We start from the raw sequence: 16,457 nt of genomic DNA on the forward strand, positions 1-16,457 counted from the left end.
TTTATCACACTTTATTTTAGAGGTTTTTGCCATTTATCAATCATATTAGAACTTTAAGACCTTGAGATAAGAGTTACAGGCAATGGAATAATTTGTTTACTTCTCGCATAATTACAATGTGCGCAGTGCTACTTTTTTATCACACTATTTTTAGTTATTTATCAGTGGTGAGCTACTGGCTGGAAATAAATGTAATGTTTTCTTTAATACTCGTATTTATCAACATAATTATGCCAGAACAAAAGTACTAATTCAATTTATTTTAGAACATAGTCGATCAATCACTAAAGCATGTCATAATAATTATTGTCGACTGAAATTGTTATTTTCGAAGTTTAAAACACCTGTAAGACCAGGTATGGATGTACACGTAACTGCATGTACTTGTAGTACACCTGTAATATTTAACAGGTTTGTCTGGCATCTGTAAATTAATTATTATCTAAATTCGGAAATATTTCTGTTGTTTCTAGCTTAGAACGTACCTATTATGAACCAATATTGAAATTACAATCCCTAATCGTCTAATGTAAGTCGGAATTTTATCGGAATAAGTTCAATTTTGACTAGATTTGCGGAGTCATTGCTCCGATCTTCTTGGAATCTCTTAGTTCAACCTGTCTGTCATTTGTAAGTTACAAAGGCAATCATTGTCCAATCTCTCATTCGGATAATACAGCTAGCAGACTATTTTCGATCGATAAATAGATAATAATAGAGCTATTGTTCTGTACCGTGAGTGGTAATAATTTAATAAAGCCAGTTTTTATGAATGAAATAATAATTTGTAATGTTTCTAAAATAAGGCCATCATTTTAAAGAAATACAGTACCATGGGAGTATTTTGGGGAGATGTTCTATGAATACAATATCATAACTTAAAATTATTATTATTATGAACAAAAAGTTGAAGTGTGATCTTGTGACCGGGGGAAACCTTTGTCCAGCAATGGACGTCATTTGGCTGGAACGAACTAACAGAAGAACGATCTTGTGAATGATTAAGCTAGAAAAATTCAAATAAAAATTTTACACGTGTACGTTCTACACGAGGCGGCCTTTGCGAGTACGCTACAATCGCTATTTTATTACTAGATCAGTTTTACTTGTTTGAATGTGAATACATTCATTAATTAAAACTTTACACGAGTTCCTTACACGTGCTTGAATCTATTCTCAGAAGTATAACACAGAGCACTATCTTCCGATGTCTATTAAAATTTATACCCTCAGAGAGCCTGTCTTTCTTCCTGCCATAAAGTTGCAACATTGTATTTTTTTAAACAACAGGGTGAAAAATGCCTTAAGGAAAATTTCTAACCGTACGTTCTCGCTTGCTTGAAATTGTGAAGACACTTTATGGAACCATGAACCGTGAAATTTGCTGTGTTATCAGTTATCATTTTAGAAAGGCGGGTCGATGATCTCTAGAGGGCACAGAGTATATTGATGTCAGCGACCTTTGTTTGTTTTCCAATCGAGATGGATGGAAGTTTGAAACCAATACCATTTCTGGAATAGATTAATTAATTAATAGGTACTCGTAGTTTACATTTGTTTATAGAAATTTTTAGACAAGATATTTACTAGATGCGAGTAGTTAGAATTTACTGTAAAACGTAACGTTCTGCAGTTATATTGCAGTATATTTTCTATCAGGATGAGTTTGGTATAATACAAAATTACAAACAGTCACGGCCTGGTATGAACAAATGAAATTAATAAATAGCTTCTTTGTAATTTTAAACTGATTTATCTAAAGCATAATTTCACTAGGATAGTAGTCAGTAATACTGTACATGTAAATTAACTAAAGATAATAATATTATTTTATAAGTACTAAAGTTTATATCAAAATAACAAACAAACAATTCTGAACTGTTCAACACCACCGCTTTATTTGCGTTTTTATGAAAGATGTTTCGGTAAGTCGTAACCTTTTGCGGTAATCATGGCAACAATAAAAATGTTTTGTTATTGCATCCATTTATTGTTCGTAAATCAAGCCTCTCAGAGTTTTGCTAAGCCTATAACAGTTTGACAGTAAACTTTGCAAGTATTTTGTGGACTGTTACCGTTTTATGAAATACTCGTAGATATAAGTCTTTTCACGTGGCGTCACGTTCGTCACCGGAAAACGCAGCGTGGGACGTCCACCCACAAGGTGGACCGACGACATCATAAAGGTAGCAGGAAAGTGCTGGACGCAGGCCGCTACCAACCGGATAACATGGAAAGCATTGAGGGAGGCCTATGTTCAGCAGTGGACGTCCTATGGCTGAGATGATGATGATGATGGTCACTTTCGTAATTTGTTTATCATTTTTTTCTAGTCAAAACGGGATTGTCTACTCACGGACATTGCCCGCGGGCGGCGTGACCGGAGGGAGCGGCGAGCGTTCGGCGAACGAACGAGCAATGTTCGGTTCGCGAGCGAACATCTAAGAAGACGATCCTGACGCACTCTCTTCAACGACTTTGCACAAAACGGTCTCGATAACATTGTAAATTTATACCGAATAGACAATTATTTTAATACAGTCCACTCTTTTCATTTATAACTTCCACTACACTCACTATCGAAGTAACAGGGATTGTTTTCAACTCTGGTCCTCGACGCTGAACGATTGGATCGACAGTCGACAGCAGTTTGCAAACAGCTTGACTGCCAATAAAAACCCAAATAGTGAAGGCGTAGGGGAAAGTTGAACTGTAATTTGAGTCAGTAAAGAATAAGAGTATTAATATGTCACATTCAGTAACTGTGAAGCTCTACAAGGTCAAAATTGTTTAAGAGAGTAGTTTAAAAATCATCGTAATAAAATAGTCATCATTTCAGCCAAAGGACTGCTGAACGGTCTACGTTCAGAAACTCAAGAATAAGCCTTCATATTTTACCAGGGAATTGTTTTTTTTTGATCCGCGAAAATATTGAATTTCTGCCTCCCTTGATAAAGTTTACCACGAGTATGTAGGGAACAGATAATGGTTTGCATTTTAGTTACTATTGTTACATGATTTAACCCCAGCGTTTTAGAATAAGCTTGAGTGAGTCTTACAGTGAGAAATTATTAAATACCAAAATAAACAAATAAAATTAGCTGCACCGAAGTTCTGAGCTTCTGTAGCCAGCATATTCAAATGAAGTCTAATTATCTGACTATAACACAATCCGCGCCGCGAACGAACAAACTACTAAATTATACAGTAATCTGCGCTCAACCTGAAATTAAATTTCCCGGCGCCGACTCTATGTTAATTCACCCGATTATAAGATTAAGCTAAGTGTGAATTACGGTAAATAAGAAAAAACCGTGGCTCGTTACACCGCCTTGTTGTTCTGAGGTGATTACAGCCGATCCCTCTATTCTCAGACCGGCGGTTTTGCAATTTAGTTAGGACGGACATTGAGAAAAATTTGCGGGAACAACACCAACCATTGAACTCTCAACCTTACCCAAACGATATACAGTCTATTGTAGCTACGCTTCGTTTTATAGTTTGACGCGTGCGCGTTCCGATTCGTAGCAGGAGACGGCACGATGCCGCAGTCACAAGTATCATCGTACGGCAGAACCCGTGTTGTGCACAGAGGTCCCCGCCTCCCGCATGTCAAAATAAGTAATTAGTTCAAACCAACATTGGCCAAGTTGCCAAAACATTTCCATGAAGGAGCAGTGTGTACGGAACTTTGTTTTGACTCAGGTTGCCAGTGGGGGACTAGTTTGTTTGGACTGAAGGAGTTTTCGTTGCGGTGTATAGGTACGTCTTAAGTTTAGATGTCACTTACGTGTTCTTTAGGATTGAGATGTTTCGTTTTGTCACTTATTTATTAATTAATACAATTTATTTAGTTTACAATTAGAATTTAGAAGGCCAATATTTGACTTTTGAAGATTGTTGCTTACAAAATACAAAACTAAATCAAATAAAGCGCAAAAAACTTTCAAGAATATTAACCCATTATAGACTGAGTTTTCTTAAAGTGTCAGATTTTTGTTTTTTTGAAATATGTTCATAATTATGGTCTACATAATGCTATACAAGCATTAAAAAAATGATCCGACCTGGAATCTAGAAAAAAAACGCTGGTACCATATGGTACCGCTAGCCTCTTACCGTGTCAGTCGGCTAAAACATAACTTTATCATGGACTTTATAAAAATAGGGTAAATTATATATTTTATTATTATTATTATATGTATTAATATACAAGCAAATAATAGAAGTGATATTAAATGTAAAAAAAACTGTATATTGGGTAAGGAATATTAATTTTTATCTTTGAATATTCAAAAATTTGGAATGGAGCTTGGCTTTGCACGCTGCACTTAGCCCCACGTAACATTTCCTATACTCTAATATTGTTCGAGAATTGCAATTATCTCGAGTTCGTTCTATAAATATCTGCTTCGTCTTGGGACCTTCATCGTCCTCCAAAACTGCCAATGTTTCGTGTAAGTTACATCTAAAATAAACAAAAACCCATGGTTTTGTAAAGTATAGGAAACTATTTTACTTTATCTTCCTGTATACCTTATATACCATTGAATATATCACATACTTCCCAATAACTACAGTAAAAACTAAAAATAATAAAATAATGAAAAAGACACGGTAAGCGGCTAGCGGTACCGTACGGTACCAGTAATTTTGACATACAATATTTCCAATTATTATTACCTATCGACGTAATTTTACACCATTTCATAATTAGAGCACTTATGGAGAATACAAGATTGTAACAAAATCAGTATTTCACTATCACACAAAAAAAATATGATCACTTGCTTGAATGGCGCGTCAATTTTTAAGAGAAAATTTTAATGCGCTCACTTCAATCATTTATTACACACAACTGAAAAGAATAACTGTCAATTTTTATTCCTAGAAGCATAGACCATATCTATTGACTACGACTTGTATCAATCAGAGCACTGCATCTTTTCACCTGTTAATGTATAGAGCCAAATTAAAACACACAAAAAAGTGGTACCATATGGGACCGCTAGTCTATAATGGGTTAAATTATTTTTGACCATTTTCTTCGTAGAGTTTTAATGTTAAATCTCTAAATATTAGACTTTAATATCTTCATATTAGATGAGGATAAAATTTCAAAGAATCGCTTCAACTTTGTCTGTAATTAAAGACTTTAATATCATTACTTTTAAATGAAAAAGGCTACGTTTATTAACTTTTTTGATAACGCTTTTTTACAATATCGCTGAATTTCATCGCACGATATTTAAAAAGAGGTGGAAAATTATGATAAGGGTTTTTTGTGTATCAATTTAAAATACCCGGAAGCATTTTTTTCCGGCTTTCCTTATTGCCAATATTTTTTTGAAACATGTTACTTTATCAACTTGTTGTTATAAAATTCTAAATAAATCTGTATTTTTAAGCTGAGTTGCACCACCCTTTGACCGTAACTATAATGATAACCGGTGATTTTTGTATGGAGTTTGACAGTTTTATGACGTTTTTTACAGTCAAAGTAAGATGGTGCAACCCAGCCTTAAAGTTTTACTTTACGAATGTACGGTCAATAGCTCGTTAAGTATAACCCTATAGCTTCCGCTATACCTATTGTATATCCTATATCTTTAGTAGGTGCCACTACCTTCTTTGCCTGACTAATATAGGTACAAATAATCATACCAGGCAGTTATACAAAAACATTGTACGTAAATACAAACATAGATCATCATCATCATCATCATTTCAGCCACAGGACGTCCACCGCAGAACATAGGCCTCCCCAATGACTCATAAATAGATACATAACACCACACAAAACAGGACAATATGGACAAAAGAGAAGGCCCAGTTAAGGTGGTCTTATCACTATGAAGCGATCTCTTACAGACAACTTTTGTTAAAAACCTGAAAAAGGTAAGGCAGTAATAGGGAATACTCTCCAACCTTTTAATGGTGCCCAGAAGACTGGTCTAACCTCTGATTTAATCGAATGGCCACTTATACCCTTACTTTGGCTATGTAAGCTGGTTTTGGACACTATACGGACTAGTAAGGGTTTTAAGCCTACTCCAGGGCAATTTTCAGTCCAAAATTTTTAAAAAAATAATGCAAAGCAATTAGTGCCTGAGGTATGGAAGCGGCATGGGAGGGTGTTTGTATTTATATGCTTTGTCATGTCATAAAAATGACAATGACAATCCTATAACTCAGGCACGGCGCTAGATCTATTAGCAACGACTAATTTTATTTTATTGAAACCATAATTATACTAAATGTTTTATCCCTAGCATGTCTGGGAGAGGTCGCTTTTTACCGATAAAACCGCCTAATTTATCCGTTTTATTTTGTTATATTCATCTTTCCTTTTCTTTTGTTTTGTGTAGTGTACAATTAAATAAAGTGTACCTATATCCTTTTATCACTACCATACACTTTTATTTACTTCCTTTTTATTAACAAATAGGTACTAAAGCAGAATTCGTTATTTATTCACGGTCAATCTTGTAACAGAAGGGCGGCCTATCTAGGATACACGGCATCATTAATCTTGCTGGACTATTTTTCACTTCACTTCAATTTGTTAGATAAGCGAAAATAAAGTTTGGATACTACAAGACATTTTCTGTTATGTGTCGTCGGACAAGCTATTTTTCTTGATTTACTATAAACTATACTCAACATCAAATAAACCGCACCTTCCGCGACGCGAACTTTAACGATTTTCTTTTGACACAATCATGGTGCCCCAACAATATTAGTGTTATTTGAAAGCCCAATAAATATCCTTAAAGAAAAACACATTTAATTTCTTAATAAATGATTAACATATACCATAAATGTGACTTGAAAAAAGACCTCACTTTGGGCTCACCTCTGGGATCAATTAGACCAAATTTTATGGTTATAAAACCAAATAATGATCACACGTGTCCTCTTTAACAGAAGGATAGCGATTAATCCCAACTTAACAGTTTTATAGCCATAAAAGTTGGCTCTAGCGTAACTACCTATTTTTTGAAGAAGTGACTCTGGATCCTTCTAAAGACACATTTTTGGGGTAAAAACCTTTCCTTTAATGAAATGAAGGTTAGAACTAGGCTTTCAAATGGTGCCAATATTGGTGGGAAGTGGGGAAGCATACGTTTGAAAATGCTTGTCGCGGGAGGTGCGATTTATTTGATGTCGAGTGTATATTGTGTCACATTATTAACAGATAAGCTCTTGTAGCTTAAATTGAGGCGTTTAAAGGATACTTGCAAAATGTATGACTTTTAACATCCGTTGATAACAATTAGCTTTGAATAAAAACTATGAAACAATCTAGATCTACAATAGAAAGACATAACGCGACGTTTATTAATGAGTTACATTTATGTACTGACGGCTTGACGTTTCAGCTGCTATGCTGCAGACCCGTGTCTTTCTAATTTAGTTGAAATGGAACGCGAAAGTTTAAAATCTAGATCTAATTTCTTATCAAAAGGTGTGTTTTTTATTATCCGGAGTGAAGCAGGGAAATGAAAACTAGTAATAAGTTTTATGAGTTTTTATGACGGTTTCATGGACCGACTTGTTTCTCAAGACATTTGCAAAACCAGTGTGAGCATTTGTTTATTCAAACATTTCTCCTCTCCTCTTTGATGGAAACCGGATATAAAGGTATTTTTACATTGCGGGGAGTACGACATTCGTACGACAAAGACCGGTGCATATCCGAGCCTGAGGCTGTCGTACACAAATATCACAGGCATTGCAAAGCCACAAGCTATTTGAATAACCTTTACCAAGACGTAGGGGAGACCGAGTAGAGTTGTAACATAGCGACGATGAAGTGTCAATAAATAATAACTGACATTTTGGCGATTTATTTTATTGATTCATGCTCAAAATGGGATTATGCACTTGCAATGTTTCATCAAAACATTGAATACCATAACCTACGGAACCCGCTTATAATACATTAAAAAACAATTGATCAAAATTATTAGAATTACGAAATGAAACCTTCTGTAAAATTGACTTTTTGTAGATATTATTTATTGATACTTCTGTACTTCACCGTCGATAGGTGAGTTGTGACAACGCCGATCTCTACACCTATGATAGTTGATAAGGTGATAATGTCACGCAAAATGTAGAGTCTTAGCGACTGCGCACACTAGGTGCTTGTCATCGCGATAGAGGCAGTCATCGCGACAGTTAAAATATGAAATTGACAAGAATAGGCTTCTAGTCGCCACGACTGTCACCGAGTGTGCGCCTACACTAAAGAGCAACGAATTTGCGAAGATGATAGCTCGATAAATTCAGAGTTGTTGAGTTTGTTACAACTGTCCTCGGTCTTCCCTACGTGGCATCTAGAATATATTGGTATATAATTTAATAAATAGATGATCCAGACGGCTAGACTGCTTTTACATAATTCAACTTGACATAAATCTTCTTTGATAGAATACGAGTACATTAATGTTATTACTATTCAGTAAGTTTCAGTCGGTTTTATTGAAAGCAAAAGTAAATGATTAAATAGGCCTAATAGTAAAAAGATAGACGAAATAAATGCCCTTAAATAGGTAACCTTTTTAGCTTTTAAGATTATTTATATAGGTATTTAGCTCAGATGTCGTCTTCAATGTCAAGAAAGCTAACCTCAAATCCTTTCCAAATATAAAGACGAAATATGAGCCAATGCAGACAAATACACTGTCCGAATTTATTTAGTACAGTTTACCAAACTATTTTTGTTGCAAACTTGTCTCTATCACAAGAGTATAAGAGCCAATGTTAGCTTGACCTGCTGTCGTACCTAGGTACTAAATTCGGGATATCCATTAGCTCGGTCGGTGATTCAGCAGGTCGAATAAAGGTCATACCGTTTACGATCTGTCCCAGTGTCACTTTAATATGACAGATTGCGCGCCTCGTCTCGGTGCTAAGATTTTATTGACTGTAAACAGAAGGCAGAGTTCACATATAAAGATTCCGGCGATTTTCCAACTTCTTTACATACAATTATAAAGCCTAGAAACCGAGTACTAAGTGCAAAAAAGTAGGCAAATCAAACTAAATCACAACTAACGCCCGTTTTCACAAACATTACTATGAGGTCTTACAGTGCGCGTGGACCACAGGGTAACAGACGAACCAATCACAGAGCTTTATTCAACGCTGTGCGTTCGATTTGCTGCTTCACTTAAGCAAGCATCGTTTGTGAATACGGATGTGAATTGGTATTTCCATACGTTCTGACTATTGACAGAGTAAAACACTAGTGAAAACGTAAGTATGTAAGATGACATCGGATAGCCTGCTTTTAAACGAAGCGCTCGTATGAAGACGTTATCTAGGCGTTGTTAATATTAATCTTAGGTTAATTAGACAGATATTTCATTTAGAATTTTAGCGCTAGACAGGTTTGAAATTTAAATTGACGCTTAAACCTTGAGCTCAAGTACCTATAGATATAAGTCAGCGATTACTTGAATTAAATATTCAGAACAATCAGAAGTTTGATCTACTCTTGAATTTCAATAGACTTTAATCTTTGTTTATTACCTTTCTTAGGCTAAACACTTGAGATTACTTCTAATAATACTAGTAAGAGCCTCAATAAGTAAGTATATTTACATCATTATTTTGTTCTTCGAAGACAATGAAGATAATTTATTTTGTTCAAAACACAACCTTTAAGTGGACACTTGATCATAATGTATACTTTAGTCCATGGTCCTTTATGAATTCACTAGCTTTCCGTCCGCGGCTTCGCCCGCGTGGAAATTTGTTTCTCACAGAAAAACTTTATCGCGCGCGTCCCTGTTTCAAAAACCGGGTTAAAAACTATTCTATGTCTTTTCCCGGGACTCGAACTATCTCTGTGCCAAATTTCATCAAAATCGGTTCTGTTGTTTAGGCGTGAAAGCAAGACAGAAAGACAGACAGAGTTGCTTTCGCATTGATAATATTAGTATAGATATCGTTCATGACAGCTTTTATGGTGTTGTAGTCATGTGCAGTCATAATAAAACCATGACACAGTGAGACTAAACTTGTATCATGATTATATGTAATCTGTGTATTCTGTTAGCTTTTATAATGTTTGAATTATAAATAAAAAAATTATCAGCCTCAGATACTGACGCAGTATTACTAAACTGTGTATTGTAACACATTGTTCTATTTTTGGATTTTATTCCACTATCAACTGCTGTAGCTGACGCAAACGTACATACTTGATTCGAGAATAAACGAATAAACCAACGCAAGCGCAAGCATGACAATAGGAAGGTCATGTGTCGTAGTAAATATCCGCTTACTACAAACTTACTTACTACCGAATATAAAACAAAATTTCATTGGTTTCATTTAAGCTTCAACCACACCAACGCGTGCAGATCACCATCGCCGGCGCGATCAAAGGCCAATGACAGGTCGCGCGACCCATGACAGTTCACGCGACCTGTCATTTCCCTTTGATCGCGCCGTGATCGCGCCGGCGGTGGCGATCTGCACGCGTTGGTGTGGTTGAAGAATTAGTTGGTAATATTGGTTATAGTTATTCCAAAACTTTAAAATTCCTTAGCATTTAGAGTTGCGACTTAAACTAAATTTTAAATAACTTGAAAAAATCGTTCGAATTTTCAAGAGTAGGTATGCTACTTGTTTTACACACTTTTACTTTATTGAAAGTCAACCTTATTAGAATATCCCTTAAGTCGCTAAAACATAGCTGTTCCTTAATTACACAAAGTACTCCAAATCCTGTAAAACATCTACCTCAGAACATCTTCAAACCACGAAGCTAAGTAGATACTAGATACTCTAAGGCCCAGAACAGACGGTGAAACGCAACTGCAACGAAACTGCAACTGCTAGTTACTTTTGAGTTCTATTCTGGGCCTAAGGCCTAAGGCCCAGAACAGACGGTGAAACGCAACTGCTACGAAACTGCAACTTTCTGATGATTCTGATGAATGAAACTGAAACTGAAAGTTTCAAACTGGTCGCGTCATGTGTGGTCTCTCAACGGACGTTATGTCAGAAACTTAGATGCAACTCAAAAGTAACTAGCAGTTGCAGTTTCGTTGCAGTTGCATTTCACCGTCTGTTCTGGGCCTAAGACAAACGTCTTGACTCGACCAGTAACCCTTTGAGTTAAACTCAGTTTGGAGTGGATCCAACACAAACATTCTCTTCCTTTACCATTCAAATGAGTCGCTACAAATACTTAAATCTTAGTTAAAGTTAATGTATTCGCAAACGATTTTACTGTTTGCTCTTTGGATTTTAAATGATGATCGATCTTGTAATCATAGTAAATAAAGATAGAGAAAGTATTACTTAAGAATTAATACATTGAATTTGATTTAAAATATTTTCTGTTATTCATTTTGATTCAAAAGCATAGGTTTATCAAAATAAAAAATATGAAAGAAAGAAATAAATAAAGTATTCATTTGGTACTAAAAATAGAATGATACAATATGACCATTCCTTAATTTTATTCTCATAAGTCTGCAAAACAAAAACTATATTTTTTGTAATAAAACTTTAAGCAACTTTAACAGCCTACGTTCGTAAATTTAATTGGATTTTTGTAAAGTTACTTTTTGTTAACTTTAGCAGTTTACCTTTGTTCCTAAGTTTCCAGCTTCGTTACTAACTCTTAAAAGCTGGTGGCAGAAAAGAAATAAGGCCTGGAAGAATATTTTCAAGTTGTATAAGGTACACGAATTTGGAATAGATACCGATCTTGCACATTAATGCACATACACAAAAGCTTCATAAAAGCACTTGTTCACGATTAGTTTTTTGCCATAAAACATTACTTTATTATTAACTAGCTTTTTCCCGTGGCTTCACCTGCGTGAAATTTAGTTTGTCACAGATCGTCATAAATTATAGTCTATATGTTATTCTGGGTTATAAACAATTATACTGTAAAGTTTCATCAAAATCCGTTCAGTAGTTTTTGCGTGAAAGAGTAACAAACATCCAGACATCTACACAAACTTTCGCATTTAAACAAATACAAGTAAGATACTTTATCATAACGGTAGGCTATTATTCATATTTTAGTTTTTACATCAACAAAAATTTTAATATAATATTCATACTCAAGTTGTTGCAATGCCACGCCTTTCTGATTCAAACGAATTGTCACTGTTTCTTCCATTAACAAAATTAAATTCCTTGCTAAATATCAAACTCATTTGGCGCGGCACAATTAGTCATTCTGTCTTCGTTAATAAACTTTACCTCGTGTTTAATTAATTGCTATTTAATTAAAACTGCGGTTTCGATCGCTTCTCAACTCGGTGGCATAATTAAGGGCATATTAGGTTTGAGTTAAGTGAACATTTAGAGGAATGCCACAATTGAATTGTTTTACGAAATTCAAATTACAAATTATTGTCTAATTTAAACGATAAATATTTTGTTATTAAACAAAAAATATCGATATACTTAATCTTTAACTGTATTTCCTCTCAAAGGATGTCTAGAAGAGATCGCATTCTAGCGATAAGACCCGCTAAATTGTGCCTTTTCGGTGTCTGTTTTAATACTATATTGGTTATCGTGAACAGCTCAACATCTGAAAAATATTGCTAGTTTTTATTTACGAAGTTTTTTACAATTACGCATAAGATGCCTATGTTCAAAGAAATAAAATAGATTGTAATGGTGACAGATTTTTCAAATAGGTCCAGTAGTCTCGTAGATTATTCAATACAAACATACAAAATTACAAATCTTTTGTTTATAATATTAGTGTAAGTACATGCCTACATGCTTTTGATGCACTCAATTTTATCGACACGCAAACTATCGACACATGGAAACCACTAGCTAATACGCTTTCACTCGACAAAAACGTCGTTTCATCCTCACTGTCGCATCAATCAAACAAATCTCAAGTATAAATTGATGAGGTTTCTGGGTTATCTGGAGTGTGAGCTACTGAGTACCATCGACCTTTCAGAGGGTTTGAGGGGCTAACGTTTTTCGCCAAGATTAGTTTTGAACTTGGTAATGAGATTTCTTGGATTGAAACGTTCCTTACACTATTTAGATTTAGGGACTTAATGATTTTCGGTTGGCAAAAGGTTTAGGCGAGATAGTATTTTTAATGGGACTTGTCTTATTTCTTCGTTATTTAGATCGGCTATCTTAAACTTATTTTTTTTTTCATTGGCAGTTTATTAATTAAATGTCGAAATATAAGTTAGGTACACACTTGGTAAATAACGTCTGTAAAATTAAATGTTCGGTTGGACTTGAAAAATATTTAATAAAATAAATACATAATCTTATACGAGTATCTTTAAAAGCGCAAGGTCACTGATTGACTCACTCACTCACTCATAACGAAATCTCAGAAACTTTAACACCTACAAACTTGAAATTTCCTTAGGAAGTAGGTTCCTTATAGGGTGTAGACATCCGCTAAGAACCGATTTTACGAAACTCCATCCTAAGGGGGTAAAACGGGATCCACGCGTAGGGCCGCTAGTATTAACATAAATGTAAACAAACCTACTCTTTCGTGCGTAGATTTGAGCTCAAATCTCTTACTTATAACGGACTAGCTTTCCGCCCGCAGCTTCGCCCACGTGGAATTTTGTCTGTCACAGAAAAACTTTATCGCGCGCGTCCCTGTTTCTATCCTATGTCCTTTCCCGGGACTTAAACTATCTCTATGCCAAATTTCATCAAAATCGGTTCAGTGGTTTTGGCGTGAAAGAGAGACAGACAGACAGACAGACAGAGTTATTTTCGCATTTATAATATTAGTATAGACTAAGTTTTTAATAAGCCCCTTAAGCCATAGAAGACCATCATCTAAAAAAGGCTTTCTTAAAAAACGGATTTAAACATTTTTGGTAATAAATATCTACAGAATATCCTAAATGCTCTACATTTTGTATAGCAAGAAGATTATTTTGCCTACATTTCCCCGGAATCATGACTTTTGCATTGATAATGCTACGTACGTACCTGCATACTAGAACGCGAAACGATTCCCCAGTCTGCAAGAGAGATTGCTAGCTTAGAAAACTTGACCTAGCATTTATTTTCCTGTGTCAGCCCTAACGAATGGTCTAGATTTTTCTTTCAGATGCAAATCTCGAATTTACATTTGTTTAGAATAGTTTATTTCTAGGTTTATAGGATTTATGTTACCTTTATAGTCGATTTGGGAAAAGGTCAAAAGAGCAAATTTGTAAATTTGGTTCAAAACATAAAGTTAATATTCCTAGCAGAATAGAGCAACGAAGAACTGAGCGAGCGAGATGTCACTAGCAGCACTGTGTGATAAAAAGAGACGCGTGATGCCGCCGCCGTCACGTCAAACAGAACCGTTTTTTGAAACTATTTGACAGTTCAGAAGCACTTAGTGACTGAGTTTCTTGCGCTGCTTCTTCTCAGCACTGGCCCATTTATTGTCCCGAAGCAGTGGTAGGGTTAATATTGGGACGTGTAAAAGCGCTTTTTTAAAGTCTATTTGCAAAAATAAATGAATTTTATGAATTTTATTTTTATGGCACGCTGAAAATTTGAAATTTGAGATATTTTCAGATTTTACGTGAGTGAAATCGTGGATATTTATGAGAAATAGTGCTTCAAAAACGTGGTGACTGGTTCAGTGATTGATTTATTGTACAAAATAGTGAAATAATCCTGACACTGACACACAATATGATATCCAGTGTCATCCAAAATCGGTTTCGTTTGACAGCTCGTGGTTATTGCTCTATTCCGAAGGAATATTAACTTTAATGGTTAAACCCACATTGTAAGTAACAATGGACCGGTGATTCCAATAGAAGCACTTGTATCGTTTTGTAACCTTAGGCAAAGTTATGATTGACGGCTATTGACAAGTGGTAATAAGTTTTGTTATGGCAACAGTTCAACCTCAATTGTTAGTTATTAGACACGTGTGTTGAGTAGCCATATTTAATTATGATAACAACATTAATTTATAAATGATTTATTTGGCTCATCATCATCATTATTTCAGCCATATGACGTCAACTGCTGAACATAGGCCACCCCCAAGGATTTCCACAATGGCAGGTTGGTGCTTGCTACCTTTATGAGGTCGTCGGTCCACCTTGTGGGTGGGCGTCCTACGCTGCGAATTCGTCCGTCACTTATCGGGCTCAATGTCAATAAATAAAATCTTTGACGTTTTCTTTCTGTGTTTGAGAGTCAATATTTTAACGGCCTTTTATTAATTTCCCAGAAGGCTACTGGAGATCATTCATTTTCTTTTAATAATCTTATTTGTTAACAGATTTCATTGGACTTTTTTGGCTTTGATAAATAATTCACTGTGGGGCTTAATGCGTACAGTTCAATAATTGTAAGATATTAGCATTTTGTGTCAATATTTTCTATTGGATATAACTCGTATGTCTCAAAAAATATTAATACCACAATCTTACTGTAATAAAACTGTTTGCGCCTACTAAATATTTAAATCTAAAAAGTTTTATATGAACGTGCATTAAGTATGTTCAGAAATTCATGAATCTTTTCGTATCAGAGAATTAGATAATGATTTGTGTGCCAGACGTATGGTGAATACAGAAACTGGTGAATGTGTAACATTTGGTACAGAATTCTTTCGCAAAAGCAGAACTTAACATAATTTGTCATAAATATCTTCATTAACATTAATTTATTGTGTTTCACGATGTGCCACACGTGGTCTTATGTTCAATTGTCAAATTGGTTTCTTGAAGAACGTGATTTTAATTTTTTTAACTGATCGACAATCATCCACGATGTTACACACTTTTATCTCTGAACAGCTTGTCCAGCAGCAGGTATACATAGAAGCCCTTGTTCTAATAGCAATTGACCACGGTAGGTAAAAGTTTGACTATTTTATAAGAAGTCAGTGTATGTGCACTGCCTACTCCGCTCGAGTTAAGGTTCAGCCAAACCAATCCTACGATCCTACTGATTTCTACTGATCGCCATCGCCATCGCGAACGCATTCTGCACGCGTTGTTTGGCCGAACTAAGGTTCGGTAAGGTTCCACCTAAGGGTGGGTAGAGCTGGCTCCAAATAAAAAATAACGATAACTCTTTTTTTTGTATCTTGGGATGAATCAGAAAATCTGCTCGTGATTCCGTAGATCCGTGTGTATAATAACACCATCGTCTATTGTGGGGGTGTTGATCGTCAATGACTTGAGCAGATACCATACATTTATTCACATGAGTGTTATGACATTCCTATGGGAATATGAGACGCGATCAATATGTTAAGTATGTATTTGGAGTTATGCCAGATTTTGACAAGGGACGCCAAAAAAAAAAACGATCGCTAACACTTTTGTAACAGTTTTGTGGCATTTTGACTTTATTGTATTGAAAGGCAGAGAAAATCCGTAATATGTCACTTCATTGGGCGGGGCACATAGCTCGTAGAGATGATTGCGGGGAGGCTCGTAGGACGG

The 16,457-nt window shown here is 35.3% G+C and overlaps 1 protein-coding gene across 1 annotated transcript in view; it reads left to right on the forward strand.

The window, feature by feature from the left end:
• Positions 1 to 3,558: 3,558 nt before the first annotated feature.
• The window catches only part of LOC135072676 (hemicentin-1-like), a 67,801-nt gene continuing 54,902 nt past the window's right edge, over positions 3,559 to 16,457 (forward strand). Inside the window, exon 1 of the mRNA XM_063966685.1 lies at positions 3,559 to 3,762. The gene's annotated coding sequence lies outside the window, so the exon portion shown is untranslated. The remainder of the gene's footprint in view (positions 3,763 to 16,457) is intronic.

The sequence above is a fragment of the Ostrinia nubilalis genome, chromosome 6, assembly GCF_963855985.1.
Source record: "Ostrinia nubilalis chromosome 6, ilOstNubi1.1, whole genome shotgun sequence".
Lineage (NCBI taxonomy): Eukaryota > Metazoa > Arthropoda > Insecta > Lepidoptera > Crambidae > Ostrinia > Ostrinia nubilalis.